The sequence below is a fragment of the Hemitrygon akajei genome, chromosome 5 (assembly GCF_048418815.1).
Source record: "Hemitrygon akajei chromosome 5, sHemAka1.3, whole genome shotgun sequence".
Lineage (NCBI taxonomy): Eukaryota > Metazoa > Chordata > Chondrichthyes > Myliobatiformes > Dasyatidae > Hemitrygon > Hemitrygon akajei.
This window is the reverse complement of record NC_133128.1, coordinates 22403258-22417119: the sequence shown is the minus strand read 5'-3', so window position 1 is coordinate 22417119 and position 13862 is coordinate 22403258. Positions and strand designations below refer to the sequence as shown.

Genomic DNA, 13862 nt, shown 5'->3' with positions numbered 1-13862 from the left:
CCCGCCTTCTCCCCATAACCTTTGATGTCCTTACTAATCAAGAACCTATCAACTTCCGTTTTTAAATATACCAAATGACTTGGCCTCCACATCTATCTGTGAGAATAAATTCTACAGAGGCTAAAGGAAATCCTACTTATTTCTGTTTTAAAGGGTCATCCTTGTATTCTAAGTCTATGCCCTCTTTTGCTAAACTCTCACACTATCGGAAATACCCTTTCAGCATCCACTCTGTCCAGTCCTTTCAATCGATACACTTCAATATCCTCTCCATGACCACTCTGTTCAGTCCTTTCAATCAATTGACTCCACCCCCACCATTTTCTAAACTCCAGCAAGTACAGGCCATCAAACACTCCTCCTACATTAACCCATTCCGGTGAACCTTGTGAAGTTTCACTGGTGTTACCATCTTTTCAATGTCTCTGCACTTTATTTGGCACAAAGGTGCTTTTTTATCTGGAGTGCCTGCTTTCCTTCCTCTCTTTTGTGCAATTCAAACACCCGTTTTTTAAAAAAGGAACTCATTCTTAAGTCACTCCATAAAATCTATCTCTTCCACCAAGACTCACAAAGCTCTGAAGGAACTTAGCATGTCAGGCAGGATGTATGGAGGGGAATAAACAGTCAAAGCTTTGAGCCGAGACCTCGATGCATCGACTGTTTCTCCCCTCCATAGATGACTCCTGTCTTGCTGATTTTTGTGGTTTGTAACTCCAAAACATAAAACTAATTACAAGAAGAAGATGGGAACCCAGAAATATGGCCCTTAGCTTCGTTTTTACTTTGGTTCTGGATATGGGAATAAAACAATTCCAAATTACACCATAGAGCTTGAATGTAAAATCATCACAGAAGAGAAGAAGGCCATTCAGTCCATCAGTCTGTACTTGCTTTTTGTAAAACAGTTACTAGAACTAGGGGACCAAGCCTCAAGATTTGGGGGAGTAGATTTAGGATGGAGATGAGGAGGAACTGCTTTTCCCAGAGAGTGGTGAATCTGTGGAATTCTCTGCCCAGTGAAGCAGTGCAGGCTACCTCAGTAAATATATTTAAGACAAGGTTGGATAGATTTTTGCATAGGAGGGAAATTAAAGGTTATGGGGAAAAGACAGGTAGGTGGAGATGAGTCCATGGTCAGATCAGCCATGATCTTATGTTCTTAGTTCCACCACCCCCACCCCCCCACTCTATAGTTGTAGTTCAGCAAGTTATTGATGCTTACTTACTTACTTAAGCACATAAGGCCATCACTCCTTCTGGGTCATAGGCCACCAACAGCAGCTCATCAGAGTTTTCTGTCCTGGGCTTCTGAAGCTCTGGGTTTTTACAGGATGGGATTGCTAGACCCATGTCCAACTCTTCTCCTTTCACAGCCGAGGTTGGAACCATCCATGGCAGAGTTTATTGACCATTAAATGTCTATTAATTCCCTTCCTAGGGCATGGATTGACTCTTGTTTCCATCGTTACAGGCAGTGAGTCCAGGTAGCCACCACTCTTTTCGTAAAAATGTGTCTTCCTCTTGTTCTCCCATCTTGTACACTGCCGACAAATCTCCTTTCAATCTTCTTTACTCCAAGGAGAACAACCCCGACTTCTCCAGTCCAAAACCCCTTGTCATTGAGTCACAGTGTCATAGAAAACTATAGCACAGAAACAGGCCCTTTGGCCCATCTAGCCTGTGCTGAACCATTCAAACTGCCTAGTCTCAATTACCTGCAGCCAGACCATGGCCCTCCCTGTCCCTCCCATCCATGTACCTATCCAAACTTCTCTTAAACATTGAAATCATTCCCTTAACCATTTCACTTTTCACCTTTAACTCATGGCCTCTAATTGTAGTTTTACCCAACCTCAGTAGAAAAAAGCCTATTTGCATTTCCCTGTCTATGCCCCCCATAATTTTGTATATCTGTACAGATTGTATATTTTGTCCTTTCAATTGCACTAGTAATTTTTTTCTGCATGTATGACTTTCATCTCCTTCCTCAAGAATATTAATCAGAACTGGAAGCAATACTAGAGGAAGGAGAGACTGGTGGATTCAGGGAGGAGGTAGGTAGATAAATAGAAATTTAGTTCTTCTCCATGCCCCCAGGAAACTCTGGAAACACCCCCAAGTTGAGCTTGCTGGACAATCTCCCTGCATACTAAAATTGCCTTTCCACAATTCCTGGATGGTCCTTAGAGGAATGATGTCATATATTCCATTGGTAGAGCAGGTATTTCACATTCTGACCCCAGTTTGATCAGGTAGTGCCAGAAAGGACAAGGAAAAAAGTGGAAGAAGAAACAAGGCCTCTGGTGTTCCTTTCCTCCAGTCGAGCATGTCACTTTGTCATCCAATAATGTCACGTTTAAATCATCTGATGCTAAATGTGCAATGTGCTGATGAAATTGCAGTTTAATCCTGGCAGGGAGATTATATTTAGTAAATTTAGAGAATGCTAAGGGTAGCTCCTGATCTGGTTGCCATGGTGATAGTCTCCTGTGGCATATTGATAATCCATAATGATGTAAAGGAAGGGGTTTTATCACAGAGTGACAGTAGGAAAGATTTCAAAGACACACAAGTCTCACTGGGAAAATAATGTCTTCTTTCATCTCTGAAAAAGGCTATCACAGAAATAAAAAAAAGTGGCAGAGCATACAGAGTACAGTCGCTGATTTATCTACTGTGTGTCACTTTTCATTCAACATACAAAGCCTCAAGCTTCCTTTCTTCCGAGGATTGGCCACATTAAGTAAGAAGAAAGTTAACAATGGGGCTAAACAGTGATGTCTTATGACAAGGAACGGAGAGGAACCCATCTTCCACCCCTCCCTCAACTTCATCCCCGACCCCATAAAAGGCATCATCTTCGAATTACCGCATCAGCACATTTTTCAGCAATTATTGTTGCTTTTAAATATCTGGTTTTGACATTAAGATGCTCAAACCGTTCTAGGTTTCTCTAGCTGATTTAAGATTGGATTTGTTTCATGCATGAATAACTGTGAAAAGTGACAGGTTCGTTGATCAGTACAAAATCTCAGAGAGAGCTTTCTTTCTTTATAATGCAAAACCTCCTTCAGATTTTTACCATAATATTTATTTCAATTATTATGTTAAATATTTAACACAAAGGCCTTATCTAAAAAGCTCACTAGTGAAGTGTAAACTATTGTGGAGGCCCCTAGTCTGTCCTGGATCTTCACTGATCTACATCCTGGCTTTATTGTCTGCCTCTGATCCACAAGGTTTGATTCTCTGACTTAACAAAAATCTTATCTCTCTTCACCCACAGTTCACAGCATTCAGAGGGAGAAATTTCCATCATCTTCTGAGTGAAAATTTGCTTCTAGACTTTATGGGCGGGATTTTTGGGAAGATATCTCTATTGAATATTATTCCACTGGAGTTTATATTTGCCCGATATGGGATTCTTCAGCCCACTACTCTCAATAGCATCTGGAAAATATCACTGATTGCCTTGTGAATGAGTATCACAAGTTATAAACCACAGACACAGGGGGACCCACTTGATCCCAGTTACCTAGAACTGACAAATGTCCCAATTCTTCTGACCAGACCTTTGATATGGACAGGGTCTAGAGGAGGTTCACGAGAGTGACCCCAGCAATGAATGGGTTATTGTACAATACTGGGCAAAAGTCTTAGGCACATGTAAGAAAATTCTGTAAAGTGAAGATGCTTTCAAAAATGCTGAAATGAAACATTTCTGACTATCAAAAAATTGCTATAAAGAGCAGTATACAGGAAAAAATACATCAAATCAATATCTGGCGTAACTTCCCATTGCCTTTAAAACTGCATCAATTCTTTTAGGTAAACTGTGTGGCTTAAAAAGCAAATTGGCTGGTAGGTTGTTCCAAGCATCTTGGAGATCTTGAACTTGCCACAGTTCTTCTGCGGACTTTGTACGTTCTCCCTATGACTGCGTGTGTTCCCTCCATGTGCTCTGGTTTACGCCTACAGTCCAAAGATGAATGTGTTATTAGGTTAATTAGTCACATGAATGTAATTGGGCGGCGGGCTCATTGGGCCGTTAGGCCCCGTTATTGAGTTGTATCTCTAAATACATAAATAAACATGCAGACTACACATTGACAGCACTGGACGTCAGGATCACGTCCTTTCGGTCCCGCAATTGCTGGTCCCATAAGCAGCAGCTAATAGGACCACCCCTGTGCTGTCTCCTTGCCAGAGTGGTGAAACCCGGCAAGATGACAGCAAATGTTCAAACAAGATACACTTTTGTCCCTCATTGGTTTTGGTTTATTATTGTCACAAGAACCAAGATACAGTGAAAATATTGTCTTGCATACTATTAATACGGATCGAATTGTTACACAATGCATTGAACTAGAATAAGGTAAAACAATAGCAAAACAGAAGAACATGTAAAAGCTGCTGAATAAAAGATGTAGTGCAGGTGAGCAATAAAGATCATAACGAGGTAAAGAGACCATCTTATCGTACAAGAAGTCTATTCAGTGGACTGATAACAGTGGGATAGAAGCTGTCCTTGAACTTAGTTTTCAGGCTGTTGTATCTTCTCCCCAATAGGGGAAGGGTGAAGAGCGAATGCTTAGTGTGGGTTTTGATTGTGTTGGCTGCTTTAATGAGGCAGTGAGAAATAGAGTCCACAATGGGGAGGCTGGTTTCCGCAACGTGTTGAGCTGTGTTCACAACTCTCCTCAGTTTCTTGGAACCAAATACAGAGAAGTTGCCTGTGCACAGAAGATCTTGTGTTGAAGCTATAATGAATAGAGGACAGAGTTTTAAACCAATGAGGAAGAGGTTTAGAGAGGATATCTGGGAGAGTTTACTTCACCCAGAAGGAGGCTGGAACTTGAAATGTTCTGCCTGAGGGATCAGTGCAGGTGAAGACTCTCTTAACATACAAGGAACATCTGGATGAGCACCTGAATCGCCAAGGCACAGAAGTAAGAAACATAGAAAATAGGTGCAGGAGTAGGACATTCGGCCCTTCGAGCCTGCACCACCATTCAGTATGATCATGGCTGATCATCCAACTCAGAACCCTGTACCTGCTTTCTCTCCATGCCCCTGATCCCTTTAGCCACAAGGGCCATATCTAACTTCCTCTTAAATATAGCCAATGAACCGGCCTCAACTGTTTCCTGTGGCAGAGAATTCCACAGATTCACCACTCTGTGTGAAGAAGTTTTTCCTCATCTCGGTCCTAAAAGGCTTCCCCTTTATCCTTAAACTGTGACCCCTCGTTCTGGACTTCCCCAACATCGGAAACAATCTTCCTGAATCTAGCTTGTCCAATCCTTTTAGAATTTTATACTTTTCAATAAGATCGCCCTTCAATCTTCTAAATTCCAGTGAGTATAAGCCTAGTCGATCCAGTCTTTCTTCATATGAAAGTTCTGCCATCCCAGGAATCAATCTGGTGAACCTTCTCTGTACTCCCTCTATGGCAAGATTGTCTTTCCTCAGATTAGGGGACCAAAACTGCACATAATATTCTAGGTGCGGTCTCACCAAGGCCTTGTACAACTGCAGTAGAACCTCCCTGCTCCTGTACTCAAATCCTTTTGCTATGAATGCCAACATACCATTTGCCTTTTTCACCGCCTGCTGTACCTGCATGCCCACCTTCAATGACTGGTGTACAATGACACCCAGGTCTCGTTGCACCTCCCCTTTTCCTAATCGGCCACCGTTCAGATAATAATCTGTTTTCCTGTTCTTGCAACCAAAGTGGATAACCTCACATTTATCCACATTAAATTGCATCTGCCATGAATTTGCCCACACAACTAACCTATCCAAGTCACCCTGCATCCTCTTAGCATCCTCCTCACAGCTAACACCGCCGCCCAGCTTCGTATCATCTGCAAACTTGGAGATGCCGCATTTAATTCCCTCGTCTAAATCATTAATATATATTGTAAACAACTGGGGTCCCAGCACTGAGCCTTGCGGTACCCCACTAGTCACTGCCTGCCATTCTGAAAAGGTCCCGTTTACTCCCACTCTTTGCTTTCCTGTCTGCCAACCAATTCTCTATCCACATCAATACCATACCCCCAATACCGGGTGCTTTAAGTTTGCACACTAATCTCCTGTGTGGGACCTTGTCAAAAGCCTTTTGAAAATCTAAATATACCACATCCACTAGCTCTCCCCTATCCACTCTACTAGTTACATCTTCAAAAAATTCTATAAGATTCGTCAGACATGATTTTCCTTTCACAAATCCATGCTGACTTTGTCCGATGATTTCACCTCTTTCCAAATGTGCTGTTATCGCATCTTTGATAACCGACTCTAGCATTTTTCCCACCACCGATGTCAGACTAACCGGTCTATAATTCCCCAGTTTCTCTCTCCCTCATTTTTTAAAAAGTGGGGTTACATTAGCCACCTTCCAATCCTCAGGAACTAATCCAGAATCTAAGGAGTTTTGAAAAATTATCACTAATGCATCCACTATTTCTTGGGTTACTTCCTTAAGCACTCTGGGATGCAGACCATCTGACCCTGGGGATTTATCTGCCTTTAATCCCTTCAATTTACCTAACACCACTTCCCTACTAACATGTATTTCCCTCAGTTCCTCCATCTCACTAGCCCCTCGGTCCCTTACTATTTCCGGAAGATTATTTATGTCCTCCTTAGTGAAGACAGAACCAAAGTAGTTATTCAATTGGTCTGCCATGTCTTTGTTCCCTATGATCAATTCACCTGTTTCTGACTGTAAAGGACCTACATTTGTATTGACCAATCTTTTTCTTTTCCCGTATCTATAAAAGCTTTTACAGTCAGTTTTTATGTTCCCTGCCAGCTTTCTCTCATAATCTTTTTTCCCTTTCTTAATTAAGCCCTTTGTCCTCCTCTGCTGGTCTCTGAATTTCTCCCAGTCCTCTGGTGTGTCGCCTTTTTTTGCTAATTTATACGTTTCTTCTTTGGACTTGATACTATCCCTAATTTCCCTTGTCAGCCACGGGTGCACTACCTTCCCTGGTTTATTCTTTTGCCAAACTGGGATGAACAATTGTTGTAGTTCATCCATGCGATCTTTAAATGCTTGCCATTGCATATCCACCGTCAACCCTTTAAGTATCATTTGCCAGTCTATCTTAGCTAATTCACATCTCATACCTTCAAAGTTATCCTTCTTTAAGTTCAGAACCTTTGTTTCTGAATTAACTATGTCACTCTCCATCTTAATGAAGAATTCCACCATATTATGGTCACTCTTACCCAAGGGGCCTCGCACGACAAGATTGCTAACTAACCCTTCCTCATTGTTCAATACCCAATCTAGAATGGCCTGCTCTCTAGTTGGTTCCTCAACATGTCGGTTCAGAAAACCATCCCGCATACATTCCAAGAAATCCTCTTCCTCAGCACCCTTACCAATTTGGTTCACCCAATCTATATGTAGATTGAAGTCACCCATTATAACTACGGTTCCTTTATTGCACGCATTTCTAATTTCCTGTTTAATGCCATCCCCAACCTCACTACTACTGTTAGGTGGCCTGTACACAACTCCCACCAGCGTTTTCTGCCCCTTAGTGTTATGCAGCTCTACCCATATCGATTTCACATCCTCCAGGCTAATGTCCTTCCTTTCTATTGCGTTAATCTCCTCTCTAACCAGTAATGCTACCTCACCTCCTTTTCTTTCCTGTCTATCCCTCCTGAATATTGAATATCCCTGGATGTTGAGCTCCCATCCTTGGTCACCCTGGAGCCATGTCTCTGTGATCCCAACTATATCATATTCATTAATAACTATCTGCACATTCAATTCATCCACTTTGTTACGAATGCTCCTCGCATTGACACACAAAGCCTTCAGGCTTGTTTTTACAACACTCTTAGCCCTTATACAATTATGTTGAAAAATGGTCCTTTTTGCTTTTTGCCCTGGATTTGCCTGCCACTTTTACTTTTCACCTTACTACTTTTTGCTTCTACCCTCATTTTACACCCCTCTGTCTCTCTGCACTTGTTCCCATCCCCCTGCCACATTAGTTTAAATCCTCCTGAACAGCAGTAGCAAACACACCCCCTAGGACATTGGTTCCAGTCCAGCCCAGGTGCAGACCGTCCTGTTTATACCGGTCCCACCTCCCCCAGAACTGGTTCCAATGCCCCAGAAATTTGAATCCCTCCCCCTTGCACCATTTTTCAAGCCACGTATTCATCTGAAATATCCTCCTATTTCTACTCTGACTAGCACGTGGCACTGGTAATAATCCAGAGATTATTACCTTTGTGGTCCTACTTTTTAGTTTATCTCCTAACTCCCTAAATTCACCTCATAGGACCTCATCCCGTTTTTTACCTATATCGTTGGTACCTATGTGCACCACGACCACTGGCTGTTCACCCTCCCATTCCAGAATGTCCTGCAGCCGCTCAGAGACATCCTTGACCCTTGCACCAGGGAGGCAACATACCATCCTGGAGTCTCGTTTGCGGCTGCAGGAACACCTATCTATTCCCCGTACAATCGAATCCCCCATCACTATAGCTCTCCCACTCCTTTTCCTTCCCTCCTGTGCCGCAGAGCCACCCATGGTGCACTGAACTCAGCTGCTGCTGCCTTCCCCTGATGAGACATCTCCCCCAACAGTATCCAAAACAGTATATCTGTTTAGGAGGGAGATGACCTCAGGGGACTCCTGCACTACCTGCCTACTGCTACGCTGTCTAGTGGCCACCCCTTCCCTTTCTGCCTGTGTAGCCTTTACCTGCGGTGTGGCCAACTCACTGAACGTGCTATTCACGACTTTCTCAGCATCGCGGATGCTCCAGTATGAATCCAATCGCAGCTCCAGACGCTCAATGCGGTCTGCCAGAAGCTGCAGTTGGACACACTTCCTGCATACATAGTCGTCAGGGACACTGGAAGTATCCCTGATTTCCCACATGCTGCAGGATGAACAAACCATGGGGCCGATCTCAGCTGCCATGACCTACCCAATACTTGCTTCAACTTTTGAAACTTTCTCCTTTGAAAGGAACTTACCCGGCCTTACCTCACTTGGAGTGAAGCTCGTCCTCAGCCTCTTCTCGTCGAAGCCTCTCGAGTCAAAGCCTCAAATCTCCACTCCTTCACTGGCCGCTTTCCACAGGCCACTCCGCTTGAGGTAACCCTCTATTTATTTGTTTGAGCTTTTCAAACTGCTTGGTCACCTGACCTCGATTGCCCAATCAGCTGCTTTCTGCTGAGTCTGAGCTATTCAAATCTTGATTGTCTAATTAACGGCTTTCTGCTGAGCTATTCAAATCTTGATTGACTTGATTGCACAGTCCAACTGCCAAAACTTCCAGAATCTCTCGAGTCAAAGCGTCAAATCTCCACTCCTTCACTGGCCCGCTCACTCACTGGCCGCTTTCCACAGGCCGCTTCGCTTGAGGTAACCCTCTATTTATTTGTTTGAGCTTTTCAAACTGCTTGGTCACCTGACCTCGATTGCCCAATCAGCTGCTTTCTGCTGAGTCTGAGCTATTCAAATCTTGATTGTCTAATCAACGGCTTTCTGCTGAGCTATTCAAATCTTGATTGACTTGATTGCACAGTCCAACTGCCAAAACTGCCAGAATCTCTCAAGTCAAAGCCTCAAATCTCCACTCCTTCACTTGCCCACTCACTCACTGGCCGCTTTCCACAGGCAGATTAGAGATTAAAGTAGCAGATTAAACTCTGGTAAATGAGATTAATTACAGACAGGAACTTGATGGCTGACATGGCCAGTTTCTGTGCTGTAAATCTTTATGTTTCTATGACATACCCCAGAAAATATCTAACACTGGAGCAAAGAATGAATCCACCTAAAAGCAAAAAAAGCTGCAGTTGTTGAAAATACTTAACAGGTAAAGCAGTATCCATGGTGAGACAGAGCAATTGCTTTACTCCAATAACCCTTCGACAGAACTGAGTAAAGTGAAAACTTGAACTTGGGATGGATTCTGAGTACTTGCCTTAAACAGAATTTCACCCCTGCTTGAGAATATAGCGATTTGAATTCTCACAGGACACAGAGATCACTACACCATTGTATATGAGTCATCTAGGGGGCAAAGATTTAAAATAATATGTTCAAAGTTCAAAGTAAATTTATTGTCAAAATACATAAACACCACCATATACAACCCTGAGGTTTGTATTCTTGTGCACATACACAGTAAATCTAAGAAACACAATAGAATCAATGAAAAACTGCACCCAACTGGACAGACAAACAACCAATGTGCAAAAGGCATCAAGTTGTGCAAGTACAAAAAATAATAGTAATAAATAAATAAACAATAAATATCGAAAACATGAAGTCAGGCATCCTTAAGAATGAGTCCATATGTTGTGGGAACAATTCAGTGATGTGGTTAGTGAAACTGAGTGAAGTTATCCCCTCTGGTTCAAGAGCCTGATGTTTGAGAGGTAATAACTGTTCCTGAACCTGCTGGTGTGGGTCCTGAGGCTCCTGTCCCACCTTCCTGATGACAGCAGCAAGAAGAGATCATGTCCTGGGAAGTGGAGGTCCTTGGACAATGGATGCTGCTTTCCTGCGACTGTGCTCCATGTAGCTTTGGAGAGGGTACGGAAGAGGTTCACCAGGATGCTGCCTGGTTTAGGGGGCGTGTGCTATCACAAGATGCTGGACAAACTCGCGTTGTTTTCTCTGGAGCATCGAAGGCTGAAGGGAGATCTGATAGAGGTTTACAAGATTATGGGAGGCACAGACAGAGTGGACAGAGAGTATCCTGTTTTGCAGGGTTGAAATGTTTAATTCCAGGTGGCATGCATTGAAAGTGAAAATCAAGGGGGATGTAAGGGGTACATTTTTTACTCAGAGTTATGTTCACCTGGAATATGCTGCTTGATATGGTGGAAGAGGCAAATCCATTAGAGGCTTTTAAGATACATTTGGATAAGCACATAGATGTAAGGAAGATGGAGAGATACAGACATGGTGTAGGTAGGAGGAATTAGTGTTTGGGTGTTTTTGATTTTCTTTTTAGCTGGCTTGGCACAATGTTGTGGGCCGAATGGCCTGTTCCTGTGCTGTACTGTTCTATGTTCTATGTGTTCATTTGTGGGGAGGGCTTTACCATGATGGACTGGGCCATATCTACTAACTTTGGTAGGATTTTCCATTCAAGGGAATTGGTGTTTCCATACCAAGCCACAATGCAACAAGTCAATAAACTCTCCACCACACATCTTTCGAAGTTAGTCAATGTTTTAGATGTCATGCTGAATCTTTGCAAACTTCTAAGGAAGTAGTGTTGCTGTTGTGCCTTCTTCATAATTTCACTTACGTGCTGGGCCCTGGACAGATCCTCAGAAATGATAACACCGAGGAATTTAAAGCTGCTGACTCTTTCCACCTCTGATCCTCGTGGACCTCGGTCAATAACCAGCTCCTTGGTTTGGCTGACATTGAGTGAGAGGTTGTTGTTGTGGAATCACTCAGCTAGATTTTCAATTTTCCTCCTTATACGCCGATTCGTCAGCACATTTGATTTGGGCTACGGCAGTGTTGTCATCAGTAAATTTAAATATGGCTTTGGAGCTGTGCTTAGCCTCACGGTCATAAGTGAATGGATGAAAATGGAAAAAAATGAACAGATCTTCCATCTCTTCCTGCAGTGATGCTTGCAAAGTCATCAGGAACATCAGTAGAAGCTCCTTCCCCACTGATCTCCCTCCTGGCACTTATCCCTGCAAGCAGGACAAGTACTATACTTGCCCCTTCACCTCCTCCCTCACCACCACTCAGGGCCCCAAACACTCCTTCCGGGCGAGGCAACATTTCACCTACAAGTCTATTGGGCTCATCTACTCTATTTGGTGTTCCCAGTGCAGTCCCCTGTACATCGGTGAGACCCACAGAATGTGGGGGACTGCTTTGTTGAGTGCCTTCACTCTGTCTGCAATAGGCAGGATTTCCCAGTGATCACTCATTATAATCCTACTTCATATTCCCACTCTGACTTGTTGGTCCATGCCCTCCTCTATTGCTAGAATGAGGCCTCTCTCAGGGTGGAGGAGCAACATCTCATGCTCCAACTAGGTAGCTTCCAAACTGATGACATGAACATCGATTTTTTTCTAAACTTCTGGTAATTTACCCACCCCACATCTCTCTCTCCATTCCCCATTCTGACTCCCCTCATACCCCGTCTCTTCTCATTTGCCTATCACCTCCCATTACCCTTTCTCCCATGATCCATTCTCCCTTCCTATCTGAGTATTTCTTCTTCAGTCTTTTATGTTTTCCACCTATCACCTTCCAGTTTCTCATTTCATCTCCCTTCCCCACCCACCCAACTTCCCCCTCTCTCTGGCATCACCTATCACCTGCCAGACTTTACTCCTCCCCCTCCCCCGCCATTTTATACCAGCTCCCCCCACTTCCTTTCCAGCCCTGATGAAGAGTCTCAGCCAAGAATATTTTCTGCTTGTTCCTCTCCATAGATGCAGCTTCATCTTCCCCCGTCATTTTGCATTATTCTGGATTTTAAGCATCTGCAGAATCTCTTGTGTTTGTGGATCATGCTGCCTGATTGTATCCTGTGGTCAGATAAGCCAGTTTCATCTGTTCCATTCAGATAGAATGTGCTCATTGGCGACTGCCAGCAGAGTCAACTCCAGCCAGGAAGAGAAAAAAACTAAAAAAATAATGGAAAGTCAAATTGTGAATTGTGCCTTTTTCTTTTCCATCAGAAACATCTTGCCTGATATTCGCAGTGCGCTCTCAAGGGACTATTTCAATAAGCAGATTAGTGAAGATGAAAGAAAAGTGACAGAAATTTAAATTAAAACAGCGACTTTCTTTAAAGCTCTGAATCAACTCTTACCGAAGTACTTAGGGATGTACCAGCTAATAAAAACACTTGCAAAGCAGTTGTCACTCGCTGAATTTATTCTGAAAATCAACTGAGCTAACATTTGATTCAAATCCCCTTCTTCAATTCTGTCTTCTTCTTGATAATTTCCCTCAGCGTGTTTACTAATACGGTAGGCAAGGAAGTGGTACCTTCGATAGATGGGGGCTCTTATGAGCCATTAAACTTGAGAAAGTGAAGAAGCTCAATGTAGCAATAAATTAGAAAGGCAAATAGTAAACCTGACTCTGACACAGGGGAGGTGGAACGTGGCAATAAGGATTTATTGCTGTATTTTTGGAGTTCATTGAAATCACTTTTGTCCCTAACCTAAAAAAGGATATATTTACCTGTATGCATTCATATACAGTACTGTGCAAAAGTCTTCGGCACACTTATATAGCAAACACGAGGAAATCTGCAGATGCTGGAAATACAAACAACACACACAAAATGCTGGTGGAACACAGCAGGCCAGGCAGCATCTATAAGGAGAAGCACTGTCGACGTTTCGGGCCGAGACCCTTCGTCAGGACCAACTAAAAGGAAAGATAGTAAAAGATTTGAAAGTAGGAGGGGGAGGGGGAAAAGCAAAATGATAGGAGAAGACCGGAGGGGGCGGGGTGAAGCTAAGAGCTGGAAAGGTGATTGGCAAAAGGGATACAGAGCTGGAGGAGGGAAAAGATCATGAGACGGGAGGCTTAGGGAGAAAGAAAGGGGGAGGGGAGCACCAGAGGGAGATGGAGAACAGGCAGAGTGATGGGCAGAGAGAAAAGAATATATAGTTGTGGGGACTATGACTTTTGCACAGTCCTGCAGTAATTTTATGAATTGCTCTATCAGATGATGAACCTGATTCTGATATGGGTCTCGGTTGTGGACTGTGAGTGGGAAGGGGGCAGGGAGAGGGAAATCATGGTTCAGAAAAGGGAGGGAGTGGGACACACCAGAGAGACATTCTGTAATGATTAATA

The 13862-nt window shown here is 43.3% G+C and overlaps 1 protein-coding gene across 7 annotated transcripts in view; it reads left to right on the top strand.

The window, feature by feature from the left end:
* LOC140727541 (cell adhesion molecule DSCAM) overlaps positions 1-13862 on the top strand; it is a 779430-nt gene that overhangs the window by 479819 nt on the left and 285749 nt on the right. The window lies entirely within an intron of this gene.